Source organism: Musca domestica, unplaced genomic scaffold, assembly GCF_030504385.1.
Source record: "Musca domestica strain aabys unplaced genomic scaffold, Musca_domestica.polishedcontigs.V.1.1 16, whole genome shotgun sequence".
Taxonomy (NCBI): domain Eukaryota; kingdom Metazoa; phylum Arthropoda; class Insecta; order Diptera; family Muscidae; genus Musca; species Musca domestica.
Genome location: NW_026712219.1, coordinates 5490909 through 5507253, shown reverse-complemented (window position 1 = coordinate 5507253; position 16345 = coordinate 5490909). Strand labels below are relative to the sequence as shown.

The window sequence follows — 16345 nt, the reverse complement described above, 5'->3', positions numbered from 1 at the left end:
CTGGAATAACTGGCTTAGAAATGACAGCAGTCTGAAGTTGGTTGCAGTCTTTTCATCTCACCCTGTATACCATCTTCAAACAACATTGTAAGTGGGTAGAAATATTGGGAGGTACCGAGGTTGAAAATAATCAGATGCTCATTTTGCATTGTGGGAAGGTTGTGGGCATTCAAAATGTTTTACAAAGTTTTAGGGGAGGTACCAGCTGGAGCATCACGGTATTGCTTCCTTCGAGAGATATCGTGCGCACCAGCCCGACAGACAGACAGACAAAGAGCCCTAGATCGACTCTAAATGTCCTGAAATGTATTTCGTCCAAAGCATCAAATGATATACCCTTTATAATTATATGGCTAAGGAAATAAAAAGGACTTCGGAAGACCTATGGAAGATCTGCTATATATGGAAACCATAGGTGAAGTATAATAGAAAAGGCTTCTGTTACATCTATTCTCTGCCCTTATTTTGTTGATATACGTGTGAAAGTTCGACTATTTCTGAAACACTGATGACTGTATCCTACCTACAAAAAACTTCTATCTATAGAAACCCTGAGGAAGGTTTTCTGTGCATGGAAGATCTTTGAAAGTTTAACTATTTATAGAAGGTCTTCTTTCCACATAAGAAGGTATTTTGTAGAAGAAATGTAGACGGTCATCCATCTGCAGAAGACTCGAATGTCTTCTATCTGCATAACTCGTGTTTATCTGAACAATACCTGTAGAAGACCTTCTTTTTACACTTTCTGCCTAATATTATTTCAATATTTATGAATTCCTTGTGTTTAGGCAAAATGAAGATTTGTGTAAAAATGTAGACAATAGTCGAATTTAATCCTAAATAATGTTGTAACTAATTTTGACCTTCCACGATCTCCTTCAAAGGGAGTTTTTATCCATATTTTTAAATGTTTTTAATATTTTAATTATTTTATAAGCCATTCGGTGACTTACTTGAGGGTTAAAATTTCCGATCAATGTAATTATTGTATTGTAGTACATATCTAAAACGCACGAATTCCAAAGAAACTTTAAGAAAGAGTTCAAAAAAAAAAAAATTTGGAAGAGGCAGGATCTTGTCCCCTCTATTTAGGTTAATTTGCGATCTAAATTCTCAACACAATATTACACTGTCTTTTACTTCAAGTTCTTCTGGTTATTGTCTCCATTATTGAAAAAAAAAAATAATTTTGTATTTAAAACAAGTAAGCAAAGGCTATAGTCGTGCGTGACCGACCATGTGATACCCTACAGCACTACAATATGTTAGAAGCCCACTTATGTCCAAATCCATATTGGAATTATAAATTAGGATTTAGACTTGGAATTATAAATTAGACTTTTAGACTCGTGCTGTTAGTTGTTGTAGTCCATTTTACAGCTAAATATAATCCAAATGGTCATCCAAAATGATCGAATTCTTCCCTGTCCTTAACTCTCTTCATTCGATTGGCTTCAATTGTGGGATCAGAAAAACATTTCTGTTTTTGGTTAATTTGAACCCCTAAATACTTTGCAATCATCTCCAAAAGCAAGTAGCCCCTCTGTATCTCCAAATTTAGACTCATCCAAATTTAGACATTCCATGATTTGCTTGTCTACGATATTTGGCTATATTCGTCAACGAAATCAGCATAGATATCGCCTGTAAGTAATGCTGATATTTTTTCACACAAAATAAGTGGTCCATTATACCCGTTGTCCCAAACTCTAACTTTAGCGAGATTTCGTGTCCTCTGGTTTCTACTTGTGACCTTTATAACGGCTGCAAAATCAGGAAATTTTTTAGTTGTTGGTCCATTTCAACTCCTAATATATTGCGGACATATTTGAAAACAATAGGTCTAGCCCTTCTGAGCCCAACCCTACGCTTTTGAAAGTTTTCGTGAGAATCGGACGATATTTGCAATCTTTATACAATAATCCCAACCTGTGTTGTAAGGTGAAAAAATATTATAAGTCAAATTGAAAAAAATTGCAAGCGATAAAAAATATGAAAAAATAAAAAAAATGTCACAAAATTCTACAAAATCTATATTAACATCATTATTGGCATATTTTTCTGCGATATTTTTAGTTTTTATACTTTTATGTTAAGAGGACATTCTGAATTGACAAAATTTGTCAAAATCGGTCCAGCCATTCTTGAGATATAAGCATTCTAACTAACATCCCCTTCCTTTGTATATACACATTGTATATATTTCACTATATATATCCGATATATTTACTATCGGCATCTACGTAACGGTCAAAATTGACCTGTTCGTCTATTTGTGATTTCGCCGGGATTAAAAATATTCGCGGTTTAATAGAAAATTTGACTTTTATTTAACACAAATATTGTGGCCTATTTCACCCGCTAAATATTACCCGATAACCAAAATTGGAAGGCTTCTGCCCAGCCCTAAGCTCTAGCCCCATGCTAACTTCTGTTTTGATTGGTCTATAATTGCGACCTGTAGAGCAACTGCAAAATCAAGAATTTTTTTCAGTTTTTGGTCCATTTCAACCCCTAAATATTATGCGATCATCTCCAAAAGAAATAGGGTTCTATTCTAACCCTAGTCCCACCTCCATTCTAAATTTCGTGAAGATCGGGCCATAATTACGACCTGCAAAGTGATTACAAATTAACATGGACAGACGGACAGACGGACGGACGGACGGACGGACGGACGGACATGCATAGATCGACTCAGCTCGGCGAGCTAGGAAGAGCCATATATACTTTCCTATGTGGAAAACCAATATTTCGAGGTGTTACATAATTTTTGGCCCAATCAAACTTATAATACCCCCAACACATAGTGTTGTAGGGTATAAAAATATCCACTACTATTCCAAGCAGTGGCTAACGAATGGTGATATCTTCGGCACATACCTATCCATTGCCAGACAAAGCCATGTCATTGCCAGACAAAGCCATGGGCTGTCGGGAAGATATGGTCATTTGTGGCATATGAAGTATCTACCGAAGCCTAAACAAGATTTGTTTGTTCAATATCAACAGAAAAAAATCTGGCTGTCCATTTGCATAACATGGAAAATATTTTCTAGGCCAAATTTGGAAATGCCAGCATGTCAATTTTGCGAAATGTGTGTCAAATCTTGTAAATCAACAAAAAATGTCGTTCCATGCCTTTAGTATTATTTCCGTTCTGAAAACACAGTTCATTCTGCATCACTTTTTCCTTGCACTATTTGTTGTGTTCCATGTAAAAAAAATAGTTAAGAGAGTTTGCTGTATGCACCCCCAAGCCCCTTTTATGCATTGCTCCATCCATAGATGGATGCTGAAGATGCAGAATGAAAGAAAAACAAAAATCTCCATAGAAAAAATACATAGAAGGAAATGGATATAATGTACGTATGTAGGTGTGTGCGTATATATTTGTCTAAATCATCAGGTACATGTTTATGCGTATGTATGTATTGGTAATGGGAGCAACACACTGAAGATACAATGTCCTGTCGGTGCAGCTCTTTTTTTGGACAACATTTACAAAATATCCTTTTTATTTTGAGGTTGCTCTTTTTACAAGTCTCCATTTCCATAGAGCACTTCATACAAATGCATATGGTCGAGCATTTGGGACATTTCATGGAGGGATTTTAAATTATGGGTGAAAGCAAAGACAAAAATTTTACTAAAGGATGTTGGGTAAAAGTAATGACAAGGAATTTGAAAATGTATGTGAGGAAGCATATATGACATCCAAGATATAAATGATTTTTAACATTACTACGAGGGCAGTTCGGAAACTTCTCAATTTTTTTACAATAAAAAATTAGAAATGCTTGCTGTCATTAAATATTTAAATACCCTCCACCTCTTGAACGAGCTTGGAGATTTTCAAAAAATAAAATCCTTAAAAAATTTTAAAAATACCGAATATAGCCATTATATTGGGGTTTATTCGACGTTAACCTACATAGGCATTGTTTGTCATAAGTCGTTACCATATTCAAATTCGAAACTTGAAATAAACGGTGAATAATGTAGCTAAAATCTTCAAAATATCGTTTTTTAGGGAGGTACCGTTAAATCGGAGCTGTGCAAAGACCTGGACCAGCATAGACAATTTTCTGTCATATGCTGTAGCATCTAATACGAACTTCAAAGACGACATCTCAATCAGTTTCGTTGGGTATTTTACCTAAATTCGTCAAAATACCGAATATAGGAAGGTACTGATATATGGGACCCATACGAAGTCCTGGACCTGCATAGACATCTGTCACAGACTGTAGTTCCCATTACGAACTCTAAATACGTAATTTGACACAATTGAATAATGACGCTAAAATCATCAAACTACCAAATATTGGGAGGTGAGAAGGGCCCATTCACGAACTTAACTAACTTTTAATACCCTCCACCTTAGGGTAAAGGAAACATTAGAAGAAATGTGGCAAAAACCATCAAAATACCGAATATCGGCAGGTACCGCTATATGGGGGCTTAGCCAAATCATGGACCCATACATGCAATGTTTCGCCACCGGAGCTGGAACCCATTATGACCTACAAATACGAATTTTCAGAGAAATCCTTGTAAAAATGTGTCAAAAATCATCAAAATACCGAATATTGGGAGGTACTGTTATATGGGGACTATATCAAAACGTGGACCTATACATACAATGTTTCTGGACACGAACTGGGACCCATTATGATCTACAACTACCAATTTTCAGAGAAATTCTTGAAAAAATGTGTCGAAAATCATTAAAATACCGAATATTGGGAGGTACTGTACTATATCAAAACGTGGACCTATACATACAATGTTTCTGGATACGAACTAGGGCCCATTATGACCCACAAATACCAATTTTTTGACAAATCAGTGAAAAATGTGGCAAAAACCATCAAAATACCGAATATCGGGAGATACCGTTATATGGGAGCTAAACCAAATCATAGACCCATACATGCAATGTTTCGCCACCGGAGCTGGAACCCATTATGACCAACAAATACCACTTTTTAGACAAATCCGTAAAAAAATTTGTGGCAAAAAATTAAAACACCGAATATCGGGAGGTACCTGTATATGGGGGCTATACCAAAACGTGGACCTATAATTACAATGACTCGCCACACGAACTGGGACCAAATTTTCAGAGAAATTCTTAAAAAATGTGTCAAAAATCATCAAAATACTAAATATTGGGAGGGTACTGTTATATGGGGACTATATCAAAACGTGGACCTATACACACAATGTTTCTGGGCACGAACAAGGACCCATTATGACCCACAAATACCAATATTTAGACAAATCCGTGAAAAAATGTGGCAAAAAATTAAAAAAATAAAATATACAGGTACCGGGAGGTACCGTTATATGGGGACTCTTCCAGAACGTGGACCGGTATATCTCATTTTCAATACCAACCATCCTAGAATAGAAATTGCTCTGCTAAATTTTGGCGCTCTAAGTCAAATAATGTGGACTGTATCGTGATTTCAACAGACAGAAAGACGGACATCGTTAAATCGACTTAGAATTTTATGCTGATTATGAATATATACTTTATGGGGTCTACGACGAATATTTAAGGATGTTACAAACGGAATGACATGTGTGCAAAATTTTAGCCTCCTACTCAATTCGTTCGAAAGATAATAATTACCACAGACTGACAGACAGCATTTCTTTCTTTCATTTCTCAAGCTTGTTTGGGACGTTTTAACACTGTGTGTTGGGGGTATTATAAGTTTGATTGGGCCAAAAATTATGTAACACCTCAAAATATTGGTTTCCCACATAGGAAAGTATATATGGATATTCCTAGCTGGGTCTTGTAGTCAATCTATAGGTCGTAGTTATGACCCGATTCCCACGAAATTGAAAATGGAGGTTGGGTTTGGGTCAGAATAGAACCCTATTGATTTTGGAGATGATCGCAAAATATTTAAAGGTTGAAATGGACTAAAAACAGAAAAAAATACTTGATTTTGCAGTTGCTCTACAGGTCACAATTATAGACCAATCGGCGCGGAATTGCATGGAGTTAGAGTTTAGGGCTGGGCAAAAGCGTATAAATTTTAATGGTCATCGGACAACATTTAGCGGGTAAAATAGACCTTTTTTTTTTTTTTTTTTTTGAAAAAATACGAAACTTTCCACTAAACCACGAATATTTTTTATCCTGGCGAAATCACAAATCACGAAAATGTCACTTCTGACGGTTACATTGATTCTCATATCCAAAATCTCGCATATACATATAGCAAAGTATATACAATCTCATATATGAAAGAAGGGAATGTTATTTAGATTGCTGATAAGTCAAGAACCGCCTACTGTTATGGAGATTTAAATTAAAAAAAAAAATATATAAACATTTTCCTGAAAGAGAAAAGAAGTCGAGCATTTTGGATGACTATTAGATTATACTTAGCTGTAAAATAGACCATGGCTTTTGTGATTTTTTTCGAATACAAAACACAGCAGAATACATAAAAAAGGGTAACATCTGGGCAGGCCTCTATGACATTATTTCAGTATCGAAATTTTCCACAATGAATTTGGACTTAACTTCCAACATATTGTAGTGTTGTAGGGTATCACATGGTCGGCCCCGCATAGCTATAGCCTTTGCTTACATGTTTTTTCAATGAATATTCCTTGAGAAATTTTTCAATGCAATTACTGACTTACCATTGATTCTTAGATTGAATTCTCCCGAAATATCCCATATATCTAACCAAGTAGCTAAACAAAAAAGCAGGACGCCTCAAAAAGTAAAACTTAGCCATGGTTTGCTTGAGTATCGTAAATTCGTTTGAAAATGATGCCATAAAAAATGTGAAATATTTACAACATTAAATTCAATGTACACACATGCATGCATACATGTATATGTGATATATATGTGTGTGTGTCTCACGTCTATCATCGGTTGGATATACTCAAATGGATGTGTCTACTGTCGTTGATATCAATGTTGTTGTTGTTGTTTTTGTACTTGTCTTTAGTGTTATATTCCTTTATACATGTCGTATATGCCCAACTCGAGAAACAGAAAATGAAATGGATAGGAAAATGAAAAAGAATTTGAAATCGTTGAAGAATTTACGATCTCTTAAAGTGACATATTGTTTGAACTTTACTCCTGTCACAGATTTCATTTCTCACCATTCTGTCAAAGGTCAAAACTAAAAAGGAAACGTTTCGTATGGACACACACACACACATACACATTTGAAGAGAAAGTGAAATATTTGCACACTTTTATTGTTAATTAAAAATTTATAAATTGTTTTGAGAATTTTTAACAAAAAAAAAAAAAACTACTCGTGTCCAATTGACATTTGTTGTCTTTTAGAAATAAATATAAATAAATGGGATTAAAGAAAAACAAGTAAAAAAGCTGTAAGTTCGGCCGGGCCGAACTTTTAATACCCTCCACCATTTGGTACAAATTTGGCAATTTCCAAAAAATAAAACCCGTTAAAAATTCTGTTAAAATCTTAAAAATACCGAATGCTTATACGACGACGTGGGCCTGCATAGGCAACTTTTGTCATAAATTATTACAATATTTAAATGCGAAACTTGAAGAAAAATCTGTTTATAATGTAGCTAAAATCGTCAAAATACCGAATATGGGGGGTAACGTTATATGGGGGCTATACGAAGACGTGGACCTGCACAGACAATTTTCTGGCATGGGCATTACGAACTTCACATGCGAAATTTGAAACAATCCCTGTAAATACCGTCGCTAAAATCATTAAAATACCGAATATCGGGGGGTACCGTTATATGGGGGCTATATGAAGACGTGGACCTACATGGCTCATTCTTTGACTTTGGATGAAGTATCCATTACGAACTTCAAATACCAAATTTGAACCGATTCCGGTAAACAATGTCGCTAAAATCATCAAAATACGGAATATCAGGGGGTACCGTTATATGGGGGCTATATGAAGACGTGGACCTACATGGCTGGTTTTTTGATTTTGGATGCAGTATCCATTACGAACTTCAAATACCAAATTTGAAACGATTCCGGTAAACAATGTCGCTAAAATCATCAAAAAACCGAATATCGGGGGGTACCGTTATATGGGGGCTACAGGAAGACGTGGACCTGCACATATAATTTTCTGTCTTAGGCTGTAGCATCCATTACAAACTTCAAATGCCAAATTTGAAATAATTCCGGTGAATAATGTCACTAAAATCATCAAAATACCGAATATCGGGAGGTACCGTTATATGGGTGCTATATGATAACTTGGACCTACATGGCCCATTTACGAACTTAACCTGCCTACTGGGAAAAAATACATGTGTGCAAAATTTTAGCCTTCTATCTCAATTTGTTCGAAAGATAGCGTGATTACAACAGAGAGACAGACAGACGGACAGACAGACAGACACACAGACAGACAGATAGACGGACATGGCTAAATCGTCTTAGAATTTTACGCTGATCAAGAATATATATACTTTGTTGGGTCTGACATGAATATTTCGAGGAGTTACAAACGGAATGACAAAATTAATATACCCTCCATAGTATGGTGGAGGGTATAATAACAAAGTATGAAATGTTAAAATAATGGGCACTAAAGAAAACATGAACGGAAAATCTATAGTTTATGCTTTAAACTATATATTATTCTACATTTTAAGTGAATTTGCAACGGGCTTCAATGAGAATCGAGACCAACAATATGCAATCGGATAACTATTCATCATTGAAAAAAAATATTAAAAAATTATATATCTACAAACTGAGATAAAAACCAGTAAAGAAAGTCCTGAAGTAAGGCGGGCGGGGCCGACTTTACGATACCCTACACCATTTTGCTAATTTAGTAGAGCTCCACATCACAATTAATAGTTTTTATGGGAGAATTCAATCATACAAGCTATGATTATAATTATAATTTAAAGTTCAAAGGACTAAATATGCCGAAGCATTTGTATTTTTTAAATTCGGACATTTATTGCCAATTTGGTGCAAAATTATTTTGAAATCATATAAAGATATATATGGGAGCTATGTCCAAATCGGAATCGATCTCGATAAAATTTAACAAAAATATTTTTGAGCTGTATTCGATATATTTCCCTAAATATATATTTGATTGATATATTTTCCTGAATATCGTTGTAACGGAGTGCATATTACGGCTGTGGGTAACAAATATAACAAATCGGATGAACAATATATATATATATATGGTAGCTATAGCTATATCTAAACCGATGTTCACCAAATTGGACATACTAGCTTCTAGACTCAATCCGGTCGTAAGTGCCAAATTCCATCCCATTTGGACAAATATTAGATGCTTTGTGTGCAATAAAATGTAAATCGGACGAAGTTATATATGGGAGCTATATCCAAATCTGAACCGATCTCGATAAAATTTAGCAAAGGTATTTCTGAGCTGCATTTGATATATTTCCCCAAATATTGTTGTTACAGAGTGCATATTACGGATGCGGAGGACAAAAATAACAAATCGGATGAACAATATATATGGGAGTATAGCTATATCTGAACCGATTTCGATCAAATATGGCATACTTATTTTCAGGTCTAATTTGGTTGTATGTGCAAAATTTCATACTATTCGGGCTGATATTACACGTTTGGTGCACAATAAAATGCAAATCGGACGAAGATATATATGGGAGCTATATCCAAATTTTTACCGATTGTCTCCAATTTCAATAGGGTTCGTCCTTGGGCCAAAAAAGTGATTTGTCCAAAATTGCATCTGGATAGAGCAATAAATACGAACTGTACTTTTTCAGCGGCCAAAAGCTTGTCCAATGCTTTACTACACCCTCCAGAATATTTTTGCGATAATATTCGGCATTTATTCTGATGCCAAGGTAGATTAATACGGAGCGACCATCGGCTGTTGTGGAGGCCAACAACATCACAATGGCGGCGCTTGAGTTCTGCTCGCCAAGCGAAGGTGCACATTTTCCGCTGACCTCTTTGAGATGTAAACACGATTATTTTGTTTGTTTACAAACCGCTGGACAACGAATGTTTTCTCATCGGAGAAAACCAAATTTGGCAGTTCACCACTTTCGACCAAGCGAAGCAACTCTTTAGCTCTTTTGAGTCCTTTTCTTTCTGTTGCGGTGTAAGTTCTTGCAGTTTTTGGAATTTTAATGGCTTTACCCCGAGCTCATTTTTCAATATTTGCCGAATGGAATGTTGCGCTATGTTCAGCTCACGAGCCATGTTTTTTGGCCACTGCAACGCGGGTTTCGATCAAGTCGCTTCTTAACTTTTCAAACCATTTCTGCCGATGTTGCTGTTTTCATCCGTCCACTTTCTTGACGTCAGGCTACGCTACCAGTATCACGGTAACGAGCGATGGTACGAGACACAAAAGATTTATTCACATTTAAATACTGGAGTTCTCTAACGCTAGCCACATGTGGTCTTCCAGCCAAATATAAAGAAATTACACTATCACGCTTGAATTCCATCACGAATAACATTTGTTCTGGAAAATTCTCACCAGAACGCTTTTGTATGCTTTTAAAAAATATAATGAGCTGTCTCTGGAATAATTTTAACAGCTAGCGCACAAGTGGCTTAGAAATGACAGCAGTCTTGAAACCTATCCTTTCCCGCATAGGTTTCAAGACTGCTGTCACCACAAGAAATGTTACGATCGCTATCATCGTTGTGTTGATGAAAATATTAAGATGTACCAATTTTGAATGAAATTGGGTGTTATTTTCGATTTTCATGAGCTTCATGAATATTCAAAACGTTGACTCGTTGTGAAGGAAGTACCAGAAGGAGTGGACCAATGTTTCCCATCTTTACAGCAGATTTTGAGTTAGTAGAAATAATGATATGCGTGAAATATGAAGAGAATCGGATGCTTATTTTGAATTTTAAAGTCATTTTGATTATTCAACACTTTGTCCTTTGTAAGGGAGATACCAGAAGGAATTGTCTGAACTCTACCGCTTTATAACAGAACTGTTCAGTGTACCATATCCAAATGGAATCAGATGTTAATTTCGCGTTTTATGAGCTTCATGGGTATTCAAAATTTTGACCTTTTTGTGGGAGACGTACCCGAAGGAGTGGAACGATGTATTCCATCTTAGCACCAGACCTTTGGTAAATAAAATATTTGTGATGTGAGAAATTTCAAGACCATCAAACTCTTACATCACATTTTATAATAGTTGTAATTATTGTAAATTTTGACCATTTTTGGGGGAGGTACTTGGTGGAGTGGACCGATATTGTCCATTTTCGCACCTGTCCTAGAACTGTCGCAAATATTAAGATTTACAAAGAAAAGGAGGTACCAGAAGGATTGGACCGATATTGGCCATCTCGGAACTCGATCTAAGTTTGACAATTATACCAAGTTTGGACAAAATCATATACTTCCTTCCAGCAGACAGACAGACAGGCAGACGGACATCGCTAGATCGTCTCCAAATGTTCTGAAAGGGATTTTGTCCAAAAAGACCTAGGGTCTTAGACCATTATTTCGATTAGACACGTTTCGACCGTATCAAATGATATATACCTTCTCTAGCCATATGTCTGAGGGTATAAAATTTGAATGTGTATCATACCAAAAAATGATATAATTACACAAACAAAAGTCTTATACAACATCATAGAGTTCAGTACACGAGTTCCTAAACGTATGAGTGATTTAATATATCCCATAGTCATACTCATACGTCCATGAAACTAGTTCGTTCGATCGAACTAGATTGGCACAACTTTATAGACAAGTATGAAAGTTTGAAATATGTATAATTCGTTTCTAAAAATTGCCAAATGAAGCATACAAAGTTGCGGGCACTTTCAAGTAAATAGTGGGGTTGGTCAACTAATCATCTGATATGCCGAAAACTCTTGCATAATCTGTATCTAAAAAAGAGGAAAATTTTGTATGTTTGTTTGTAATTTATGGAATCGAAAACCGCTGAAAAAATTTTCTTGAAAATTTCCAAGTATACTAGAACATCGCCTGAAAGTAACATAGGCTATAACATTTTTTAAAATTCCACTTCGAACTGGAGATATGGCATCAGAATCAGAGGTACCTCCCAAAAATGTAGATTTTATATGCACATATCTATTGATCCATTACAGGTACACCCTTCAAATTTGGAATGCGTTACGGAATTTGGAACAAAAATAATTTTGCCTAATTATTTTGAAACCGGTTCAGATTTAGATATAGCTACCATAAGTAAACACGCTGTGTACGCCACATTTCAATGAAATTTGGAATGTGGGATGGAATTTGTACAAAAAATTTGTTTGCCAAATTATATTAAAACCGGTTAAGATTTGGAGTTCCCATATGTATTTGATGCACCACGCACGATATGTATGTTCGATTCCAATGAAATTTGGAATGAGTGACGGGATTTGATCAGAAAATAAAGTTCTTAAATTATATTAAAATCGGTTCAGATTTGGATATAGTTCCCGTATACATATTCGGTCGATTTCATATATTTGATGCACCAAACACGCTATGTATCTCTAATTTCAATGACATTTTGAATTTGTAATGGAATTTAAAACAAACATACATTTGCCAAATTATATTGAAATCGGTTCAGATTTGGATATAGCTCCCATATATATATATATATATTTTCGGCCACTTTCGTTTATTTGATGCACCACGCACGATATGTATGTTCGATTCCAATGAAATTTGGATTGAGTTACGGGATTTGATCAGAAAATAAAGTTGTCAAATTATATTAAAATCGGTTCAGATTTGGATCTTGCTCCTATATTTATTTTAGGCCGATTTTATGTATTTGATGCATTAAACACGCTGTGTACGCCACATTTCAATGAAATTTGGAATGTGTGATGGAATTTGTCTGAAAAAATTGTTTGTTTGTTTGCAAATTATATTGAAATCGATTCTGATTTGGATATTGCTTCCATATATATTTTCGGCTGATTTTACATATTTGATGCACCCAACGTGATGGGTTAGTCCGATTCCAAAGAAATGTTGACGGAGGGACGAAAGTTGGTACCAAAAAAATTTTTGCCAAATTATAATGAAATCGGTTGAGGTTTCGGTATAGTTCCCATATATATACTTCGACCGATTTCATGTATGTTTCGCACCAAATATGATATATATAACCGATTCTAATGAAATTCTGAATATGTGGCCGAAAATCCGAAGGACAAATCCTTTGTATATATATAGTTTTATACTAATACCATTGTAAAGTTGTTGTGCTTCTTACATCAAATTCATGTATATATATATATATATATATATATATATATATATATATATATATATATATATATATATATATATATATATATATATACATATATACATATATATATATATATATATATATATATATATATATATATATATATATATATATATATATATATATATATATATATATATATATATATATATACATGAATTTGATGTAAAAGTAAATTTTGTCAAATTATATTGAAATCGGTTCAGATTGGGATACGATTTTATTAAGAAGCACAACAACTTTACAATGGTATTAGTATAAAACTATATATATACAAAGGATTTGTCCTTCGGATTTTCGGCCACATATTCAGAATTTCATTAGAATCGGTTATATATATCATATTTGGTGCGAAACATACATGAAATCGGTCGAAGTATATATATGGGAACTATACCGAAACCTCAACCGATTTCATTATAATTTGGCAAAAATTTTTTTGGTACCAACTTTCGTCCCTCCGTCAACATTTCTTTGGAATCGGACTAACCCATCACGTTGGGTGCATCAAATATGTAAAATCAGCCGAAAATATATATGGAAGCAATATCCAAATCAGAATCGATTTCAATATAATTTGCAAACAAACAAACAATTTTTTCAGACAAATTCCATCACACATTCCAAATTTCATTGAAATGTGGCGTACACAGCGTGTTTAATGCATCAAATACATAAAATCGGCCTAAAATAAATATAGGAGCAAGATCCAAATCTGAACCGATTTTAATATAATTTGACAACTTTATTTTCTGATCAAATCCCGTAACTCAATCCAAATTTCATTGGAATCGAACATACATATCGTGCGTGGTGCATCAAATAAACGAAAGTGGCCGAAAATATATATATATATATATGGGAGATATATCCAAATCTGAACCGATTTCAATATAATTTGGCAAATGTATGTTTGTTTTAAATTCCATTACAAATTCAAAATGTCATTGAAATTAGAGATACATAGCGTGTTTGGTGCATCAAATATATGAAATCGACCGAATATGTATACGGGAACTATATCCAAATCTGAACCGATTTTAATATAATTTAAGAACTTTATTTTCTGATCAAATCCCGTCACTCATTCCAAATTTCATTGGAATCGAACATACATATCGTGCGTGGTGCATCAAATACATATGGGAACTCCAAATCTTAACCGGTTTTAATATAATTTGGCAAACAAATTTTTTGTACAAATTCCATCCCACATTCCAAATTTCATTGAAATGTGGCGTACACAGCGTGTTTACTTATGGTAGCTATATCTAAATCTGAACCGGTTTCAAAATAATTAGGCAAAATTATTTTTGTTCCAAATTCCGTAACGCATTCCAAATTTGAAGGGTGTACCTGTAATGGATCAATAGATATGTGCATATAAAATCTACATTTTTGGGAGGTACCTCTGATTCTGATGCCATATCTCCAGTTCGAAGTGGAATTTTAAAAATGTTATAGCCTATGTTACTTTCAGGCGATGTTCTAGTATACTTGGAAATTTTCAAGAAAATTTTTTCAGCGGTTTTCGATTCCATAAATTACAAACAAACATACAAAAATTTTCCTCTTTTTTAGATACAGATTATGCAAGAATTTTCGGCATATCAGATGATTAGTTGACCAACCCCACTATTTACTTGAAAGTGCCCGCAACTTTGTATGCTTCATTTGGCAATTTTTAGAAACGAATTATACATATTTCAAACTTTCATACTTGTCTATAAAGTTGTGCCAATCTAGTTCGATCGAACGAACTAGTTTCATGGACGTATGAGTATGACTGTGGGATATATTAAATCACTCATACGTTTAGGAACTCGTGTACTGAACTCTATGATGTTGTATAAGACTTTTGTTTGTGTAATTATATCATTTTTTGGTATGATACACATTCAAATTTTATACCCTCAGACATATGGCTAGAGAAGGTATATATCATTTGATACGGTCGAAACGTGTCTAATCGAAATAATGGTCTAAGACCCTAGGTCTTTTTGGACAAAATCCCTTTCAGACGATCTAGCGATGTCCGTCTGCCTGTCTGTCTGTCTGCTGGAAGGAAGTATATGATTTTGTCCAAACTTGGTATAATTGTCAAACTTAGATCGAGTTCCGAGATGGCCAATATCGGTCCAATCCTTCTGGTACCTCCTTTTCTTTGTAAATCTTAATATTTGCGACAGTTCTAGGACAGGTGCGAAAATGGACAATATCGGTCCACTCCACCAAGTACCTCCCCCAAAAATGGTCAAAATTTACAATAATTACAACTATTATAAAATGTGATGTAAGAGTTTGATGGTCTTGAAATTTCTCACATCACAAATATTTTATTTACCAAAGGTCTGGTGCTAAGATGGAATACATCGTTCCACTCCTTCGGGTACGTCTCCCACAAAAAGGTCAAAATTTTGAATACCCATGAAGCTCATAAAACGCGAAATTAACATCTGATTCCATTTGGATATGGTACACTGAACAGTTCTGTTATAAAGCGGTAGAGTTCAGACAATTCCTTCTGGTATCTCCCTTACAAAGGACAAAGTGTTGAATAATCAAAATGACTTTAAAATTCAAAATAAGCATCCGATTCTCTTCATATTTCACGCATATCATTATTTCTACTAACTCAAAATCTGCTGTAAAGATGGGAAACATTGGTCCACTCCTTCTGGTACTTCCTTCACAAAGTTGTTGTGCTTCTTAATAAAATCGTATCCCAATCTGAACCGATTTCAATATAATTTGACAAAATTTACTTTTACATCAAATTCATGTATATATATATATATATATATATATATATATATATATATATATATATATATATATATATATATATATATATATACATATATATATATATATATATATATATATATATATATATATATATATATATATATATATATATATATATATATATATATATATATATGTAATTGAGGATACGATTATTACGGGGAAGTATGTTGCTATCACGAATTCTCTAATTGCAACAGAAATGCCACTCAACTTCTAAAAATTGCAGTTA

The 16345-nt window shown here is 34.3% G+C and overlaps 1 protein-coding gene across 2 annotated transcripts in view; it reads left to right on the top strand.

Annotated features, from left to right (window-relative positions):
• The window catches only part of LOC101901649 (gamma-1-syntrophin), a 214727-nt gene that overhangs the window by 129550 nt on the left and 68832 nt on the right, over positions 1-16345 (top strand). The gene's annotated exons all lie outside the window — the stretch shown is intronic.